Genomic DNA, 18611 nt, shown 5'->3' with positions numbered 1-18611 from the left:
AAAGACACAATCTGCCAAAAATCATACAAAAAGAAATATGAAATCTGAACAGGCCTGTACCTATTAAACATTTTGAATCAATAATTAATAACCTGTCAAAAAAGAAAACATTAGGCACACATGGGCTCACTGGTGAATTCTTCCAAACATTTAAGGAGGAATGTATCAATTCACAACAATCTCTTCCAGAAAATACTAGCAGAGAAGATACATTCTGACTCATTCTATGAGACCAGTATTAACCTAATACCAAAAGTGAAAACAGGGCTTCCCCAATAGCTCAGTAGGTAAAGAATCTGCCCGCAATGCAGGAGACCCCAGTTCGATCCCTGGGTAGGGAAGATCCGTTAGAAAAGGGATAGGCTACCCACTCCAGTATTCTTGGACTTGCCTTGTGGCTCAGCTGGTAAAGAATCTGCCTGTAATGTGGGAGACCTGGGTTAAATCCCTGGGTTGGGAAGATCCCCTGGAGAAGGGAAAGGTTATCCACTCCAGTATTCTGGCCTGGAGAATTCTTTGGACTGTATAGTCCATGGGGTTGCAAAGAGTCAGACACGACTGAGCGAGTTTTGAGTTTCTCTGGTGGCTCAAATGGTAAAGAATCTGCCTGCAATGAGGGAGACTCAGGTTTGATCCCTGCATTGGGAAGAACCCCTGGAGAAGGAAATGGTAACCTACTTCAGTATTCTTGCTAGAGAATCCCCATAGACAGAGGAGCCTGGTGGACTCCATGAGGTCGCAAAGAGTTGGACATGACTGAAGCGACTTGCATGGCAAAACTTAAAAAGACATTACAAGAAAACTATAGACAAATATCTCATAAACATACATGTAAAAATCTTCAACAAAATATGAACAAATAGAATTGAAAAAAAGTATAAAAAGAATTATAGGATATGGCCAAGTGGGATTTATCCCAGATATACAAGGCTGGTTCAATATTCAAAAATCAGCTAAAGTAATCCATTATATCAATTGGCTAAAGAAGAAACATCACATGATCACATTAATAGATGTAAAAACAGCATGACAAAATCCAATACCCATTCATGATAAAACTCTCAGAAGACTAGAGAAATAGAGGGAAATTTTATCAACTTGATAAGGAATGTCTATAAAAACCCATATCTAACATCATCCTTAATGGTGAAAAGCTAGACATGTTCCCATTGAGAAATAAGGAAAGTACATCCCTTCTCACCACTGCTTTTCAATATTGTACTGGAAGTCCTAGCTAGTGCAATAAGATATAGGCTTTTTTATTTTCATGTATTAGGAAGGAAACTTTTCTACTTTCTATGGGTATTTTAATTTTACAGATTGGGAAGGAAAAAATAAAATTGTCTTTGTTCACATATGACATGATTGTCTATCTTTAAAATTTGAAAAACTGACAGAAAACTGCTTGGAACTCATAAGTATTTATAGTAAAGTGAGGTTGCAGGATACAAGCTTAGTATATCAAATCCATTGCTTCCCTATACACAAGCAGTGAACAAGTGGAATTTGAAATTTTTTTAAAAAAGTATACATTTCCATTGGCACCAAAATAAATGAAATACTTAGGTATAATTCTAACAAAATATGTAAAAGATCTATATGAGGAAAGCTACAAAACTATGATGAGAGACATCAAAAAAGAAACTAAATGATTAGAGAGATATTCCATGTTCATGGACAGGAAGACTCAGTATCCTCAAGATGTCAGTTCTTCCCAATTTGATCTATAGATTCAATACAACCTCAGTTAAAACTCCAGAAAGTTGTTTTGTGGATACCTGCACACTGATTTTAAAGTCTCATAAAGAAGCAAAAGACCCAGAATAGCCAACATTACAATGGAGGAGAAGAACAAAGTCGTAAGACTGGCACTACTGACTTTAGGACTTAGAAGCTACGTCATCAAAACAGCATGGTACTGGCAAAACAGTGAACACAAAAGTCCGTGGAAAGGAATAAAGAGCAGAAACAGACCCACATAAATACAACAAACTGACCTCTGACCTCTGACAAAGGAGCAAAAGGAATGCAGTGGAGAAGTAGTCTTCTCAACAAGTGGTGCTGGAACAACTGAATATCCACAAGCAAAAAATATATAGACACACACATACAGATCTTATAACTATCCAAAAAGTAACTCAAAATGCATCACAGACCTAAACATAAAATACAAAACTATGAAACTCCTAAAAGATAACAGGAGAAAGATCTACATGACTTTGGGTATAGCAATGACTTTTCAGATACAGCATCATAATCCACGAAAGAAATAATTGATAAGCTAGACTTGATCAAAAGTTTAAAGTTCTGTTCTCTGAAAGACATTGTCAAGAGAACAAGAAGTCACAGACTGGGAGAAAATGTTGACAAAAGATGCATAGATAAAGAGTTATTACCCAAAATATACAAAGAGCTTGTAAATTCGTAAACTTGCTTTGTTGTAAAACCAGACAATAAGTAAACAAATAACCCAATTTAAAAATGGCAGAAGACCTGAAGAGACAACTCACCAAAGATCCACAGATGGAAAATAAGTGTATAAAAAGATGCTTTACACCATATGTGATCAGAGAACTGCAAACTGAAACAAAACTGGATACTGCTGCACACCTGTAAAAATGGCCAAAATCCAAAACACGGACACACCACCAAATGCTGACAGAGATGCAGAACAACAAGAACTCTCATTCACTGGTGTTTGGAAAACAGCAGTTTCTCACAAATTTAAACATACTTTTACCGTATAATCCAGCAGCTGTGCTTCTTGGTATTTACTCAAATGAGTTGAAAATTTACATCCATGCCAGAACCTGCAGAAGTTTTACAGTAGCTTTATTCATAATCGCCAAAACTCGAAAGCAAACATGTCTTTCCGTTGTGCTGTGCTTAGTCGCATAGTCATGTCCGACTCTTTTCGACCCCATGGACTGCAGCCCGCCAGGCTCTTCTGTTCATGGGGATTCTCCAGGCAAGAATGCTGGAGTGGGTTGCCATGCCCTCCTCCAGGGGACCTTCCCAACCCAGGGATCGAACCCAGGTCTCCCACATTGCAGGCAGATGCTTTACTGTCTGAGCCACCAGGGGAGCCTGATATCCTTCAGTAGGTGATGGATAAATAAACCGTGATGCAACCAGACAATGGAATACTATTCAGTGCTAAAAAGAAATGAACTTAGCAGCATTACTGACAGTGGCTAAAATGTGGACGCACTCCAAGGGTCCATCAACAATGGGTTAGCAAAATGTGGTTTACACATACAGAGGAATATTGCTCAACTTTACAAAGGAAGGAAATTCTGTCATACCCTACAACATGGGCAAACGTTGGGGACATTACACTAAGTGAAATAAGCCATTACAAAAATAATAATAATGGATGATTCCACTCATATAAGGCACTTAAAGAAGTTAAAATCACAGCAACAGGAAAGATGAATGGGGTTTGCCAGAGGCTGGGAGGAGAAGGGAATAGGAAATTATTGTTTAATGTTTATTTTTACAAGATGAAAACCATTCTGGAGATGGATGGTGGGGATGGTTGCACAACAATTTTAAATGCACTTAATACCACTGAACTGTGCACTTCAAATGGTTAAAACATTAAATCCTGTTATATATATTTCACCACAATAAAAAATAGGGGGGAGAAAAAGAAGTTGAACTATCAAAACATGAAAAGACATGGAAGAACCTTAAACGCACATTACTAAGTGAAAGAAGTCAATCTGAAAAGGCTCCATAGTGTATGATTCCAACTCTATGACATGCAGGGAAAAGGCAAAACTACAGAGATAGTAAAAAGATCAGAGGTTTCCAGGGTTTAGTGGCGGGGGAAGGATGAACTGGAGGAGCACAGAGGATTTTAGGGCAGTGAAACGACTCTGTATGATACAGTGATGGTGGATACATCGTTATCCATTTGTCGAAACCCATAGAATGAATATCGGAGAAGGCAATGGCACCCCACTCCAGTACTTTGCCTGGAAAATCCCATGGATGGAGAAGCCTGGTAGGCTGCAGTCCATGGGGTTGCTAAGAGTCGGACACGACTGAGCGACTTCCCTTTCACTTTTCACTTTCATGCATTGGAGAAGGAAATGGCAACCCACTCCAGTGTTCTTGCCTGGAGAATCCCAGGGACGGGGGAGCCTGTTGGGCTGCCGTCTATGGGGTCGCACAGAGTCGGACACGACTGAAGTGACTTAGCAGCAGTAGCAGCAGCACAGAATGAATATACAGCACCAACAGAGAACCACAGCATAAACTATGGGCTTTGGGTGATAACCATGTGCCAGTGTAGGTTCCTCAACTGTAATGTATGTACCACTGGGTCTCCTGCATTGGCAGGTATATTCTTTACCACTGAGCCACCCAGGGAAGCCCTAGTTTACACTGTTAACCAATAAAAAAGGTGGCTGGGTGCAGCAGGATGATCACCAGTCCAGGTCAGAAGACCTGCAGACTAAGCCCATCTCCTTCCATAGCTCTGTGACTTTGGGCAAGGCATTTCCCCTCTGAGATGCTGAAACGCATCTGAAAATGAATACTCCCTCCCTGTTTGCCACATCTGGCTATTTGAAAGTTCTTCAGCTGTGATTCATAGTGTGGATATATGTCATTTCTTAAAAAAAATAAAACCTTTTAAGGGCATGTTATGTTCATTTTTGCTACATGAACAGAAAAGTAATACTTTGCTTATTCTTTAGATGAGGAAGTTTAGACTTATTATTAACTATCCATGATGTGAAGGAGTGGTCACCCCACAGAGTGAAGGGTCAGCCTGGCCTTGTTCTCACAGCCAACCAGGTCAAGGAGAGGGGGCATTTCAGAGGGAAAAACACAGGGACAATGTGTGTGTGGTCCTGGGATGAACTTGTGCAAATTTAAAACAACTTGAAAAAGAAAAGAAAGGAAAGGCTTGGTATGGACAATATCCTGGAGGGCAGAGAAGGACCAGGTTACTGTCGTGAGCCACAGGTAGATGAGCTGGACTGGGACTCAGGTCTTCCTCCAAATCACACTAGGGTTGGGTAAGAGGTTAGTCAAGCTCACCTGGACCACTGTCTTCTGTTTGGCATCTCTAAAGCCTTTCCAGAATCAAGGAAAATCAGGATATCTCCCTCATTCACCTCTTTCAACTTTATCATGGCCTCTTCACCTCAGTGACTGAAGCTTTAGTTCAGGGTCACATCTTCTCTGCCCTGGATCATCCTGGCAGGCTCCCAACCAGCCTCCCTGACTGTGCTTTATCTTTCTCTAAACCAGTAGTGCACAATCATGGCTGTACATGGGAATTACCTGGGGAGTTTTAAAATATACTAATACTCTTCTTAAAATTTACACATAAAGCTACAGTAATCAAAACAGCATGGTAACGGCATAAGGATAGGCATACAGACCAGAGGACAGCAAGGAGACCAAACGAGTCCATCCTAAATGAAATCAACCCTGAATGTTCATTGGAAGGACTGATGCTGAAGCTGAAGCTCCAATACTTTGGCCACCTGATGTGAAGAGCTGACTCACTGGAAAAAACTCTAATGCTGGGAGAGATTGAGGACAGGAGGAAAAGGGGATGACGGAGGATGAGATGGCTGGATGGCATCGCCGACTTGATGGACATGAGTTTGAGCAAATTCCAGGAGACAGTGAAGGACAGGGAAGCCTGGTGTGTTGCAGTCCATAGGGTCACAAAGAGTTGAACAAGACTTATAGACTAAGCAACAACAACAAATAGATCCGTGGAATAGAATTGAGAATTCAGAAACAAACCTATACATCCATGGCCAATGAACTTTCAACAAGGGTGCCAAGACTATGCAGTGGGGGAAAACAGTCTCTTCAGTGGTAGTCCAAGGATATTCAAGTGCCAAAGAATGAAGTTGGACTCCTACCTCAAACCATATACAAAAATTAACTCAGAATGAATCGATGGCCTAAATATAAGAGCTAAGGTCTTAAAACTCTCAGAAGAAAACATGGAGGTGAATCTTTATTAGTTTGGATTTGGCAACAGAGTCTTAGACATGACACCGAAAGTACAAGCAACAAAAGGGAAAATAGACAAGTGGGTAGAGGCTCCACTGCGGTGGCAGCCAGGCCTTCTTCACCACCACCCACCCCCACCAGCCACCTGCCTCCTGCTGGGAGATCTCAGCAGGAGGATGATCTGCAGGCTTCCAGGAAGCTGCCTTTACTCATTTGCTTGGCCTGCTGTAAAGGGCTGGCTGGGGAGATGAAAACATCAAGGGACTCCCCATTCTTCCTGAGCTCCAAACTCCACGCAAGGCTGGGCAGAGAACATAGGAGCAGTGCCAGCGTGGGTGCCTGCCGTGGTGCATCACTACAGGCATGCAGGGTGCTCTTAAGCCACATGGGGACCACCATGAACGCCATGGGGTGATGATGTGAGTCCTGGGGGGTGCTTCATGAAAGTCTTAGCTGCCTCTGTAGTACTATGCGGGGGTCCCTAAGGACACACACCATGTGCCTCTGGAAATGTGAACGAGTGCCTTTGAGGCGGCTGCGGGTGCTGTGGGGTGCTATGGCAAACACTCGCTTTAGGGCAGGAACCCTGGGTTTGGGTCCTAACCTTGCTGCTTTTTAGAGGTGAACCCTAGAATAATTTACCACTTTCCAAAATCCCAATTGTCCTTAAAAAGAGTTTACTAATACCTGCCTCCCTGGGGAGGATCTGTGACTACCTCCAGAGAGGGTCCAGGAAAGATCACTGGGAGTCAAACATAAACCATGGAATTAGGGCTCAGGAAGAACTGTTCACACCCGACATGGCCTCACGCCCCAGGAGTGTCAGAGCAGAGAGCTGACACAATCCAGGCGCTTCCTCTCGGGCCATTTTTAGATCACGTACAGAAAGAGGTATGTGTCTCCAGGGTGACCCACTGTGTGCTCACAAACACCCAGCTTTCTCATGTCAAGAGCCCAAGCCTCTTCATAGAGGTCACCTCGGAAGGCCACCCACATCATTCCAGGGAGCGACCCTCGTTCAAAGCAAACAGGAGCATCGCGCTGGCGATTTCCTGGCCCTTACAACCACCCAGTGGGGGTGCATGCTATTTGCCCACTTAACAGATAAGAAAACAGAGATCATTCTGGGTGATCAAAGCACTCATCTGGAGTCAAACGGCTACTGAAGGGCGGAGCTGGGACTCAGCCTCTGTCAGTCTGGCTGAGAGGCCGGCAAACATTTCCCACAACAGTGCACGCCTGTCTGCCCGTAGCTGATGGTCATCTTTACGTGCTCCCTGTGACTATAACATTTCTGTTTCCTGACTAACCACAGAGGCCAGGCGAGATCACTGCTGTCTCAGCAGCCTTGCTGATGGTAAACCAAGATCAACAGCCTCCTTACTGTTTTTCTTTCTGTACTTCAAGAGACTCTTTCCTCTCACCCAAGGCCCAAGGCTTCCCCTGATGGAGAAACGTCCCTTAAAGAAAGATCCCGAGGAAGTGAAGCTATTTCTGACTCACTTCAGCGCCTTCCCCTGATTAAGAAAATCAGGCAGGAATCCAGGCTCTGATAAGGTGATTGCTTCCTGCGGGGATCAGGAGGTTTACATAGAATATTATGGCTGAGGTGGCTGGTTGAGCCCGGGGAGCTGCAGGACAGATGCTGGGAGGGCTCCAGAGAAGCCCCCAACCCCCGATTCCCGGCCTCGGTGCTCCTCTGCATTGTCCACTTGGGTGGCCCTTGACCTGGTCCTGCTTTATCTGCTTCTAGGACCTGGCCACCCTGCCTTGGATTTCAACCTAAAATAACCCCAGCCAGCCAGGAGGCACACTCCACCGTTGACAGGATGAGCTTGGAAACTGGTGGAATATCAGATTAGTGACTCAGAAAGTGACCAAGTACAAGCTCAATCCCGGGCACCAGAAAACCAAGACCCGCAGAGATTTTAACAAGAACCCCAACTTAAAAAAAAAAATTGTTAAAAAGATCTTCGTGTCTTTTTCAAGAAATGAAGTTCAGAGATGTGATTTGGTTTCAAGGAATTTTTGACCTTAAGATTCAAGTCATAGAACGGGTAAGCAAAATGCACAAGAATGGTCAGGTAGTTCAGAGAGGTGCTTCAGATTCAGCCACACAGTGCTGTGTGACCTTGAGCGAGTCACTTAACCTCTCTGAGACCCGGTTTTCTCTTCCCTAAGATGGAAGTGACAATAGGGCTGTTGGTGCAGGAACTGCAACTTAACCCTGCACTCGGCATGGAGAAGCTTCATTCAAGGTTAGCAAATCTGACTCTTCTGATTAGCGGGGACTCAAACACTGTTCCATCTGCATCTCTGTGGTCTGCACCTGTGGTCTTTCCCCTGAGGGTCTGCGTCATCCTTTACTCAAGACAGGCAATCAGATCTCTCAGAGCTTTCCAATCCCCTCTCCTCGCCACAGACTGGACCAAACCGCTGCCTCCCTGTCACTCCCCCGACCCCATACCACCACCTGTCCCTTCCTGTAGCTCAGCCCTGGTCTTGGGACCTCAGCAACTGGGGACGTGTGGTTGGAACAGAGATTCAAGTCACTGCTGCCCATATTTACAGATGAGGAAATGAGGCACAGTCTGAGAGCCAGAAGCCAAACATCCTGGCTCCTCATTCAGGAACTTTCAGGGAAAAAATGAGGCAACCCGGCCTATCACCAGACCTGGGATGGTGAGCAGCGCAAGAAGCTTCCAGAACCCAAGAAGCAGACCAAGGCTTTTCCATTCCCAATTCCATCGTGGAATGTGATGACTGATCCTAGTACTTGTGGATTTAAACTTTATCCAAAAAGAGTCTTGGAATGGGGGAGGCGATGAGGGGAGAGGTTGGGGGAGGGGATGAGGGGAGAGACACGGGTGGAAATCACCCTAGGAAGGTATTTCCTTCCCACAATCCCAAGATTACGGTGGGTGTGGGGGAGGGGGTGTGGGAGGGAGGGGAAGTGTGGGGGAGGTGTGGGGGAGAGGTGTGGGGGAGGTGAGGGGAGGGGCATGTGGGGGAGGGGAGGGAGGGGTCCTTGACAGAGGTGGGACCCTCTGTGAGCCTCCAGGAACTCTGCTTTCCCCCAGAGGCTCACCTCCTCCAGCCCTTCAACCCTCAGCTCTTGGGTTGTCTTAGGACCAACCCTGACCTTCTGCCCCACAGTGGGGCAGCACCCAGTCTGGTGAGATTCCCCCTTCAGCGTCAGCCTCCTTCTCCTCATCCCTCACCCCTCACCTTTGCTCCCATCATGCAGCAAACATCTGGGGGTGAGGACAAGAGGAAAGCCGCCTTTCGCCTGCCCTGCAGCCTCCAGCACGAGCTGAGAGCTTTCTCACTCAGCCACAGAGGGTCTGGTCTGGGAGCAGGGAGAGGAGAGAAGATTCGAGCCTCTTATTTGAATAAGTTGAGATCCACGCCTCCGGGGCACCAAACTTACCTTTTTCAACTGGTGTCTTCTCCTGTCTGGGGTGTCAAGATTCTCCTGAGGTCTCTTTCTGATGGTGGCTTCAGGATAAACTCTAGAAGGAGGACAGAGAGAAATACATTTTAAAAGGCTAAGGGGGCCTTCCCTGGTGGCTCAGGGGTAAAGAATCCGCCTGTCAATGCAGGAGACGTGGGTTCGATCCCTGATCCGGGAAGATCCCATGCACCACAACTACTGAAGCCCGTGTGTCCTAGAGACGGCGATCCACACCACACAAGCCACCGCAGTGAGAAGCCCGCACACCTCAATTAGACAGTGGCCTCCACTCGCCCCGACTGGAGAAACGCCCACGCAGCAACGAAGACCCAGCACCGCCAAAAACAAGTAAATAAGGCAAGGGATGGGGGGCATGCGGCTTCTGGGGGCCACGTCGCTTAGATGTTCCCCCACTCTCACCTCCCATCTCTGCGGGAGGTGATACAGAAGCCAGACAGGGCCCAGCAAGACAGAAGCAAGCATCCAGCCCCACCAAGGGTCCCAGGATGGCGTCCCCAGTGCCTAGGGCCCGGGGTATATTTTCAATCTTCCAAAATAACCCCGGGAGCCTGTACAACGGCCCTGTGATGACACGGAGCGGGCTGATTGCAGCACCGCACTGTGTCTCTTTGCTTCTAGCTAGAATGTTATCAACTTGGTGTGGGGACTCCACTTTCCTCAGGCGAAGTAAAGGCTCTCTGAGTCATTTTGAAAATGCGAAAGCGAATTAATCATTGCTTAATGAATGCAGGCTCTGGGGCAGACTCACACTTTCAAGATCTGGTATTCAGGCACAGATAAGTAGTAAGTGGAGAACACTCTGATGGTGAGAAAAACAACTCAGCTCCAGAGCCTAGGACCCAGAAATCCAGCCTCTCCCCACACCCCCCACCTCCTCTCTGTCAGTTTCACGTAGAGTTCGAAGCTCACTGGAGAAGGATCAAATTCACTGCATACCTGTCAGCCAAGGCTTAGGCCGGTTCCAGGGGACCAGCTCGTTCACATGCCCAGCTGAGCAAAAGACACAGCTGAGCAGAAACAGGGAGGGCCGGGGGCCCCCATCCCTGCCTTCCAATGACCCGGCCGCACAGAAGCCCCTATTAAATTTCATATTGCCTCAAATAATAATGACAATGATCCCAACGCCCTCAACAATCTCATGAGAAAGTATGGCCCCGTTAGGAATGAGGACCACGATGAATTCCGAGGCGTTAACTTGCCCACACGGCCATGCTGCTGAAAAGGGACAGACCCGGGACGACACTCAGGGAAGTCAAGCCCTTGAAACTGCCCTCTCCGTGGTGGGGGAGGCCTAGTTCAAGGAGAGCAATGAGTTCAAGGTTTGCCCTGTAGATCCCAGCACCAGAGCACCCTATGCATAAAAGAAGTTCTCGGAACTTCCTGCTGACTGATGGGGAACAAGGCTTGGCCAGAGGACATGACCTGGTTTTATTTGGCTATCTAATTTGGCTCTTTATTTGGATGCCTCAGACATCCACCCAGGCGGTGTCAGCCCAGGGGGCCTCAAGTGTCATGGGCCAGACTAAAGCTACAGTCAGAAGAATTCATGATATATATACATGTACAGATACACCTACAGCCATATCCGTCTCCATATACATCCATACACATATGGATAAGCTTGTATATGTATAAAAGTTTCATTTTTAACTACAAATGTGCAAGTTTTCCCATACTCATTTATCCTGTTTAACAGACTCACTGTGCAATCTCCGTAATATGACCTTCCAGGCTATAGTCCATGTAATCACATATGTGTGTGCGTGCATGCTAAGTCATTTCAGTCATGTCTGACTCTTTGTGATCCCATGGACCATAGCCCACCAGGCTCCTCTGTCCATGGGATTCTCCAGGCAAGAATATTGGAGTAGGTTGCCATACCCTCATCCAGGGGACTTTCCCCGCCCAGGGATGGAACCTGCGTCTCTTGTGTCTCCTGCACTGGCGGGCAGGTTCTTTACCACCAGCACCATATTTGTGTACATGTGTGTATAAGCATGTACCCACGGTGGCCCACATGCAGACTGTGGGATCTTACACGTGTTATACAACCCCAGCTCTCTGTGAGACCATGTCTACCTCTGCAAGTGAGCACACAAGCATCTTCTGGAGTCTTCTTCACAGTATCCATGGTCAGTGTGGACCACAGTCCCTCACCTTGCCCCCCATGCATATGTGCGTATTTCCATTTCTGGCTGTTACCACCTTGTGGCCATGGGCCCCTTGGTGCACTCATTTCTGTGTGGATGTTTTCAAGCACTTCCAAAGCCTGGATGCCTCGAAGTTGGATGGCCAGGCAGAGGCTCTGCAAACATCACATTTGACAAACTGCCTTCTCCCTATTGTTGTTGTTGTTTAGCCACTTAGTCTTGTCTGACTCTTTCGTGACCCCATGGACTGTAGCCCTCCAGGCTCCTCTGTCCGTGGGATTTCCCAGGCAAGAGTACTAAAGTAAGCTGCCATTTCCTTCTCCAGGGGATCTTCCCAACCCAGGGATCAAACCCAAGTCTCCTGCATTGGCAGGCGAATTCTTTAGTGCTGAGCCACCAGGGAAGCCCCACAATACTGGATTTACTCCCTTCAAATAGCAGGGCAGGAGCCCCTTTGCTTGAATGCAAATTTGAACTCAGAGTTCAGCCTGCAGAGTTTTTCTGTTCACCTCCTGGTGGCCTGGGAGGTCGTGTTCCCTGGATGAGGCAGGAGTTTATTTCTTGTCTTATGTAGCTGTCCACTGTTCCACTTCCCCAGAGCATCTCTGTGTTCCTGGTCCACCTGAGCCCGGGAACTACATTTACAGGCTCAGAACTGATAATGAGCTTTTATGAGCTCTAGGGACCGTGAGGAACACGTATTAATGTCAAGTGTGCCCGTCAGCCACACAGCCTGTGTGAATGTCACACATTAACAAAATTAAAGGCTGCAGCCACGCTGGGAAGGAGCCGGGGGCTGCGTGTCAGGAGGTGTGAGCAAGGCCCGTCAACAACAAAATTACTTTTCGGGTTTTGCACTCCCGAGCCTGAAGCTGTCTTCACTCTTCGATGGAATTCTGTCTTCCTGCAGCCTAAGAGGAGATTCGTTTATTACCAGCCTGCCAGGAGAGGTGAAATCCGGCACTAATCCTAATTCCCATTTAAGCAAATCTGCATTGTGTGAGGGAAACCAGCTGGGCTCGGAATTTCTTCCCCCTCTCCCCTGAGATCTCCTCCCAGCCCCATCCTCTCTGTGGGGGAGGAAGTCACTACAGATGTTAGACCCAGAGCCCTCTGAGGAGGGGAAAAGAATCCTAGGGTTTAGGGCCAAGACGGCAATGTGGGGGCCGGGGCTGGGGGCTGGTGACAAGAGGCAGCATCGAAAGGTGGCCGGCAGGGTGATGGAGTCTGCGGTTGACCAGGCAGTCTCGTGCCTGGACTTGCTCTTGCTTTTATCCAAAGTCCCCCACCCACCCCCTCCACCTGCAGGTTTAAAGTGAAACAGGTTGGAATTCTGTTGTTGTTCAGTCGCTCACTCACTCTTTGTGAACCCATGGACTGCAGCATGCCAGGCTTTCCTGTCCTTCCTGTCCTTACCATCTCCCAAAGCTTGCTCAAACTCATGTCCGTTGAGTCGGTGACGCCATCCAGCCATCTCGTTCCCTGTCGCCCCCTTCTCTTCCTGCCTTCAATCTTTCCCAACATCACGGTCTTTTCCAATGAGTTGGCTCTTCACATCAGGTGGCTAAATTATTGGAGCTTTCAGCTGCAGCATCACTGACTACGCTAAAGCCTTTGACTATGTGGATCACAATAAACTGTAGAATCCTGAATCCACCTCTGACAAGCTCTGTGACCTTGAGCAAATGAACTTCCTGCTCCACGCCTCAGCTCCTCATCTGGGAAACAGGGTTAACAACAGCTGATGACTCATACAATGTGAGGATGACATGACGAATGTACACACAGGACTCAGCTAAGAGCCTGACACGTAATACCCTCTCTCTTGAATGTAAGACTCCATCGGTTATAATTGCACCATCATTTTATGGGTTTCTGATAAAGAGAAAACAGTGCCTGTTAAGCTATTTGATTAAGGCATCACTTTTTGTATGATGCACCCCCATTTCAGAGACCTTAAAGTATTTTTTTAACAAGGGTGCCTTCAGTTCAGTTCAGTCACTCAGTTGTCTGAGCAACTCTGCAACCCCATGGACTGCAGCACGCCAGGCTTCCCTGTCAATCAACAACTCCCAAAACTTGCTCAAACTCATGTCCATTGAGTCGGTGATGCCATCTAACCATCTGTCGTCCCCTTTTCCTCCTGCCTTCAATCTTTCCCAGAGTCAGAGTCTTTTCCAAGGAGTCAGTTCTTCACATCAGGTGGCCAAAGTATTGAATTTTCAGCATCAGCATCAGTCCTTTCAATGAATATTCAGGACTGATTTCCAGTAGGACGGACTTGGTTGGATCTCCTTGCAGTCCAAGGGACTCTCAGGAGTCTTCTCCAACACCATGGTTCAAAAGCATCAATTCTTCAATGCTCAGCTTTCTTTATAGTCCAACTCTTACATCCATATGTGACCACTGGAAAACCCATAGCCTTGACTAGATGGACCTTTGTTGGCAAAATAATGTCTCTGTTTTTTAATATGCTGTCTAGGTTGGTCATAACTTTCCTTCCAAGGAGTAAGCGTCTTTTAATTTCATGGCTGCAATCACCATCTGCAGTGATTTTGGAGCCCAAGAAAATAAAGTCTGTCACTGTTTCCACTGTTTCCCCATCTATTTGCCATGAAGTGATGGGACTGGATGCCATGATCTTCATTTTCTGAATGCTGAGCTTTTAGCCAACTTTTTCACTCTCCTCTTTCACGTTCATCAAGAGGCTCTTTAGTTCTTCGCTTTCTGCCACAAGGGTGGTGTCATCTGCATATCTGAGGTTATTGATATTTCTACCAGCCATCTTGGTTCCAACTTGTGTTTCATCCAGCCTGGCATTTAGCATGATGTACTCTGCATATAAGTTAAATAAGCAGGGTGACAATATACAACCTTGACATACTTCTTTCCCAACTTGGAACCAGTCTGTTGTTCCATGTCCAGTTCTAACTGTTGCTTCTTGACTGCATACAGATTTCTCAGGAGGCAGGTGAGATGGTCTGGTATTCCTGTCTCTTTAAGAGTTACTATGGGCAAGAATCCCTTAGAAGAAATGGAGTAGTCCTCATAGTCAACAAAAGAGTTCAAAATGCAGTACTTGGGTGCAGTCTCAAAAACAACAAAATGATCTCTGTTCGTTTTCAAGGCAAATCATTCAGTATTACAACAATCCAAGTCTATGCCCCAACCAGCAACGCTGAAGAAGCTGAAGTTGAACGGTTCTATGAAGACCTACAAGACCTTCTAGAACTAACACCCAAAAAAGATGCCCTTTTCATTATAAGGGACTGAAATACAAAAGTAGGAAGTCAAGAGGTACCTGGAGTAATAGGCAAATTTGTCCTTGGAGTACAAAATGAAGAAGGGCAAAGGCTAACAGAATTTTACCAAGAGAACACACTGGTCATAGCAAACACCCTCTTTCAACAAAACAAGAGAAGACTCTACACATGGACATCACCAGATGATCAATACTGAAATCAGGTTGATTATATTCTTTGCAGCCAAATATGGAGAAGCTCTATACAGTCAGCAAAAACAAGACCAGGTGCTGACTGTGGCTCAGATCATTAACTCCTTATTGCCAAATTCAGACTTAAACTGAAGAAAGTAGAGAAAACCACTAGACCATTCAGGTATGATTTAAATCAAATCCCTTAGATTATACAGTGGAAGTGACAAACAGATTTAAGGGATTAGATCTAATAGAGTGCCTGAAGAACTATGGACAGAGGCTTATGCCATTGTACAGCAGGCAGTGATCAAGACCATCCCCAAGAAAAAGAAATGCAAAATGGTTGTCTGAGGAGGCCTTACAAACAGCTATGAAAAGAAAAGAAGTGAAAGGCAAAGGAGAAAAGGAAAGATATACCCATTTGAATGCAGAGTTCCAAAGAATAGCAAGGAGGGATAAGAGAACCTTCCTCAGTGATCAGTGCAAAGAAATAGAGGAAAACAATAGAATGGGAAAGACTAGAGATCTCTTCAAGAAAATTAGAGATACCAAGGGAACATTTCATGCAAAGATGAGCACAATAAAGGACAGAAATGATATGGACCTAACAGAAGCAGAAGATATAAAGAAGGGTGCCTTGGAATCCATTGACTAGCTTAGTCAATGCTAGTTAGTGATGATACTAGCCAGGTACTCCCATTTTGCAAGGTCTGGTTCAAAACTTAGATTTTCTTCCTCATCTTCTTTCTTCCAAGCAAAGCAAATCTGCATTTTAAAATAAATGTATAGGAAAAAAATCTGACAGCCACTTTAGTATCCTGGATAAGACCAGATGAGAGATTTAAATATCTACCCTGATGTTTTCTACTCTATATTAAAATTGAAATAGTACACACACACACATATATATTTGTTCAATAGTGTACACACTAGGAGTATACAGCCTACTGGCTTTTCAAAAGCAGAGCACCCTGTGGAACGGGACACCCAAATCAAAGACTTCCCTATTCTCCCAGTCATTGTTTCTCTTCCATCCCAGGTCCCCCCAGTCATCCCTGTTTCTCTGTCCTCACTGCCGCTCCCTGCTGGTCCCTGCCTGGGCACAGCCCAAGGTCGGCTGTCTGCTTACTGCAAGTAGGCTCTGTCTTGTCTGCCAGCCTGCTGCCTCTGTTCCATCCAACATGCCCTCTCCTTTGCTGTCAGACAGAGCCCATGTCTTTCTCTTCTGCTTCAGTGGGTTTCCTGGCCTCCCTCTACCTATACACAGGACCTTTTATCATCTGACCCCTGGCTGCCTTTCCAGGCCCATTTTCAGGTCCTTGCAATATGCACAGACCCCATAGTCAAACTGAACTGACCTGGACACTCATGCCACACCACCACACTCAGTCGGATCTGGCTGTTTTTTCATTCTGCCTGGAGGTCCATTCTGTCTTTCCTAATCCTGAACTTCAGCCCCACCCCCACATCCCCAAATCACTAGGAAAAGTCCTAGTGTTTTGGAAAACTCATCCTGCAAAACCCTTCTTCAATATCTGCTCTGAGAAACCTTCCCAGACGTACACAGGCACGATTAATCACTGTTCTCTGGGCTCTTATAACAATTTGTGTATATAGGTAGTAAAGTCTGCATCGAAGCACAGTCTATTTTTTTGTTCATGTGATTTTTCTCCTCCATCAGACTGAAGGATGTGGGTGATGTCTTACCCACTCTGTGGTCTCAATTCCTGACTCAGCACATAATAGCTGGATGAATGGATAGTTGCTATGATAGATGAATAGATGGATGGGTAGAGAGTGAAGAAGAACTGAATGGTAGAAGAGAAAAAGGAACTAGATTGTAGTTGGTTGCAGAGATGGATAAATAATTAAAGATATAGAAAGATGAACGATGGATACATGCACGCAGAAATGTACAGATAAATGAATGCAAGCATGCATGGATGCATGGAAACAGAAATGGATGACCGATGATACACATAGATGGATGGATGGGTGATGGATGGATGGACAGGTAAACGGAGAAATGAATAGGAGGACGGATGGAAGTGACTGTATCTATAAAAGAACGGGTTTTATATGAAAAGTAGGAAGGCAGAACTTGGTTAATGGAGATAAGAGAAGGAACGAAAGACTCTTAACTATTTGTGTAACTTCCTGTGGACCCCAAGAGGCTATGTTTTTTCCAGTAGTCATGTACAGATGTGAGAGTTGGATCATAAAGAAGGCTGAATGCCAAAGAATTAATGCTTTCAAACTGTGATGCTGGAGAAGACTCCCGAGAGTCCCTTGGACAACAAGGAGATCAAACCAGTCAATCCTAAAGGAAATCAACCCTAAATATTCATTGGCAGGACTGATGCTGAAGCTGAAGCTCCAATACTTTGGCCACATGATGCAAAGAGTTGATTCATTGGAAAAGACCATGATGCTGGGAAAGATTGAAGGCAGTAAGAGAAGGGGATGACAGAGGATGAGATGGTTGGATGGCATCCCCAACTCAATGGACATGAGTTTGAGTAGACTCCAGGAGATGGTGAAGGACAGGGAGTCTGGTGTACTGCAGTCCATGGGGTCACAAGGAGTCGGACACAACTTAGTGAATGAACAGCAACAAAATGGGTGAAAGGTCAGGCTCAGTGGACAGTGTAGAACCATTTGGATGATTACCTGTGAGTAGGCTCAAAGGGAGCAAATCCCCACTAGAGCCTGCTGCCTTTCTGCAATGTGGGGCAGGGTGGGTGGTAGGTGGAATGCCCTCAGCATCAAATGGCAGTGAGCACCATGGTCAAGAGACGAGGCTTTCCTCTCCCACAGGCCTAGGTATGAGTCTCAACTAGGCCACCTGCCACCCTTGGGGCCTTGGGAAAGTTCCTTATCCCACTAAACCTCACATTAGTCATATGCAAATTCTGGACCACCATAGTCCTACCTCAGTGGCCTGAGCTGTATATTAGATGAGCTGCTGGTGCTGCTAAGTCGCTTCAGTCGTGTCCGACTCTGTGCGACCCCATAGACTGCACCCACCAGGCTTCCCCATCCCTGGGATTCTCCAGGCAAGAACCCTGGAGTGGGTTGCCATTTCCTTCTCCAATGCGTGAAAGTGAAGTCATTTAGTCGTGTCCGACTCTTAGCGACCCCATGGACTGCAGCCTACCAGGCTCCTCCGTCCATGGGATTTTCCAGGCAAGAGTACTGGAGTGGGTTGCCATTGCCTTCTCCAATTAGATGAGCTAAGGGATTATAAGTGATTCTCACGGTGCTCAGCACAGAATAAGCCCTCAGAGCCCAGAGAAATTACATGAAAGAACTTGTTGCTACTTTCTATAAAGAGGGTAGTGGCCATGATCAGTGGTTCCAAGCACAGTCCTCGGACCCTGCCCTCTCTCCCTCAGGGGTCTACACTCAGAACCGGTGGCATCTACACCCTGTTGTACAGCCTACCACTTTAATTCACAATAGATGGACTTTCTAACTGATTACATAGTAAGTTTCCAGATGATGTTGAAGATGACTAATTGAGAGCCTCTTGATATCCTAGAATCCCAAGTCAGTAGGATTT

At 46.0% G+C, this 18611-nt stretch overlaps 1 protein-coding gene across 8 annotated transcripts in view; it reads right to left on the bottom strand.

Moving 5' to 3' along the window:
* TSPAN18 (tetraspanin 18) overlaps positions 1-18611 on the bottom strand; it is a 216656-nt gene that overhangs the window by 165610 nt on the left and 32435 nt on the right. For all 8 annotated transcript variants that reach the window (XM_061381215.1, XM_061381216.1, XM_061381213.1 and 5 more), the window contains one exon: positions 9419-9500. The gene's annotated coding sequence lies outside the window, so the exon portion shown is untranslated. The remainder of the gene's footprint in view (positions 1-9418; positions 9501-18611) is intronic.

This window comes from Bos javanicus, chromosome 15 (assembly GCF_032452875.1).
Source record: "Bos javanicus breed banteng chromosome 15, ARS-OSU_banteng_1.0, whole genome shotgun sequence".
NCBI lineage: Eukaryota > Metazoa > Chordata > Mammalia > Artiodactyla > Bovidae > Bos > Bos javanicus.
The sequence above is the reverse complement of the archived record's forward strand: the minus strand, read 5'-3'. Positions and strand labels throughout refer to the sequence as shown.